The sequence below is a fragment of the Octodon degus genome, unplaced genomic scaffold, assembly GCF_000260255.1.
Source record: "Octodon degus isolate 3935 unplaced genomic scaffold, OctDeg1.0 scaffold00145, whole genome shotgun sequence".
NCBI classification, from domain to species: domain Eukaryota; kingdom Metazoa; phylum Chordata; class Mammalia; order Rodentia; family Octodontidae; genus Octodon; species Octodon degus.
In genome coordinates this window covers 5,809,471-5,812,005 of record NW_004524721.1, presented here as the reverse complement: position 1 = coordinate 5,812,005, position 2,535 = coordinate 5,809,471, and the positions used below count along the sequence as shown (strand labels likewise).

Below are 2,535 nucleotides of genomic sequence, written 5' to 3'. Positions count from 1 at the left end.
ACGTTATTATTTTCTAATAACAATAATAGCACAAAGATGAAATCCAACGTCATTCTCAGTGCCAACATCAATCACCATCAGCATCAATTCCTGGCAACATTTTGGAGTATGTATAAAGTGCATATCTCTATATATACACATACAGATTTATATAATTTATTACAAACGTCTATATAGCATGCTACTGTTATTTATTTATTTAGTATTTTTAGGGAAGGGTCTACAGGGTGTTCAGGGTCTCACTACTAGATCAGACTCATAGTGATCCTCCTGTTTACAGCCTCCCAAGAATTGGGATTATAGGCATGTGCCACCACACCCAGTCTCAATTGGGGGAGGGGCCGGAAGGCAGGCCCAGGGATGCAACCCTTGGCCCCTGAGCCTGCTTGCAGACACTTTAATCAGCTGAGCTATTTGGCCTGCCCACTGTTGTAAATTTAGATACACAGAATGAGAATAAACTCTTCAAATTAATGAATATACCTTGAGTTCTCTCCTAAACTAATGTACTCATTTCAGTAACCAAGCCAAGCTCACACTTGCTGGCTATCTTTCTTCTCCTTTGAACTCTTGTTTTTCTCCATTTTCCTCTGTATTGTCTTGTAAATCATTGCTACTCCCCTGGTTTCTTAGACATCCTTGTTTCTTTCACTATGGGCGGAGACCCCTCCAAGGCATAACGAACCTGCAAAGGAGGCATCAGCCACCACAGGTCTGGAAGAACACATCCAGACTGCCCTTTAGGGTGAACTCATTTTAATTCTTTCTTTCTTTCTTTCTTTCTTTCTTTCTTTCTTTCTTTCTTTCTTTCTTTCTTTCTTTCTTTCTTTCTTTCCTTCCTTCCTTCCTTCCTTCCTTCCTTCCTTCCTTCCTTCCTTCCTTCCAGAGAATTATGCCTTTATTCCTTGCTTTGCCAATCAGGCAGGATGGATAGTTTGCTTTTCAGTGATCAGTCAAAAAGACCAAATCCCATATCCTCATCTGACTCCTCCTCCAACTCTTCCTTTTTTTCCACCTTGCCTGGGGCAGCTGCAGCAGCAGGAGCAGCAGTGGTGGCTATGGTGACTAGGGCAGCAGCCACAAGTGCAGATGGATCAGCTAAGAAGGCCTTGACCTTTTCAGCAAGTGGGAAGGTGTAATCAGTATCCACAAAGTCAGGTCCCACTTGTACCCAATGATGATAGAGTGGGGTACTGATGCAACAGTTGGGTAACCAATCTGCAGACGAACACTGGTGTTGCGGATGCCCTCCAGGAGGTGAGAATGCAGAGTTTTCTCTGTAATGTCAAGGGCTTCTGGGTTGTAGATGCTTCCATTGTCAAATACTTGCTGAATGATCAGCCCAAAGGAGAATAGGCAGATGTGCAACGTGTTCAGGAGGGTTGCCTTGCTGGCTCCCACTTTGTCCCCAGTCTTAATCAGCTGTACATCACTAAGGATTTCAATGGTGCCCCTGGAAAGTTTAGTGGTGCCCAGAGCCTGGAATGAGGAGGTCTTCTCAGGCCCCAGACCAGTGTTCTGGGCTGGCATGGTGACTTCACATGGTGCAATGGCACCTGCTCGGGCAGCAGCAGGCACCTGATTGGCCAGCAGCACATCCCTGATCTCAGTGAGGTCCTCCTTAGTGAGCACGAAGCCCACATTCCCCCAGATATGAGGCAACAGTTTCTCCAGAGCTGGGTTGTGTTCCAGATGTCCTCAGATGGCCTTGCACATCATAATATTCTTGCCCATCGGCACCACAGCCATCCCTCGGAGGGACACTCGGATCTGCTGCATCTGCTTGGAGCCCACATTGTCTGCTCCCACAATGAAACATTTTGGATAATCATCCAAACATTGGATGATCTTAAGGATGTAGTTGGATTTCCAGGTTGCCCTTTCTTCCCTGGGCATCACAGCAGTGTGTCAGGGATTGCCACAGAGGGTTTAAAGACGGTGTTACGCTCCTGAGGATGCCTGGAAAGAGCTCATTTTAATTCTTATCAAAGTAATACTTGAATAAATTTTCATAACTCTAGTAGTAATACCATGATCCTTTTTTTAAGAGCAGAAGCCTGGCATAATGTCAGGTACACCTGTAGCCCCAGCTACTTGGAAGGCTGGTGCAGAAGGATTACTTGAGCCCAGGCATTCGAGGCCAGGCTGGGCAACATAGGAAGAGTCCATAACACAAGATAAATATAAAAATTTTAAAACTACAAAATACCTCCCTAGCACTAATCCTGCTCTTAAAGATCTATATCAACAAGAATTTCTATGCTCTTTTCTTCCACGATTCTAAATAATGTGCTGTTATACCTCCATTGCTGGGCTTAATTTTGAAATGTAATCATGTTATTGTAGAGGAGGACTTGGCTTTTGCACAGCTTTGCCTTCCCTGGATCTCATTCTTCCTAGTTTACATCATAACTTTTGGATAAATCAATATTCAGAGTTTACAGTATTATAACCATGTAAATTATTACTTTTTGGCTGAGGTGAGTAGAACATGATCATGTTTCTTTCCTTACTCAACTTTTCAAGATGTTCTTG

At 43.8% G+C, this 2,535-nt stretch overlaps 1 pseudogene; it reads right to left on the bottom strand.

The window, feature by feature from the left end:
- Window positions 1–949: 949 nt before the first annotated feature.
- On the bottom strand, window positions 950–1,896 carry LOC101585524 (annotated as a pseudogene).
- Between the last annotated feature and the right edge of the window lie 639 nt (window positions 1,897–2,535).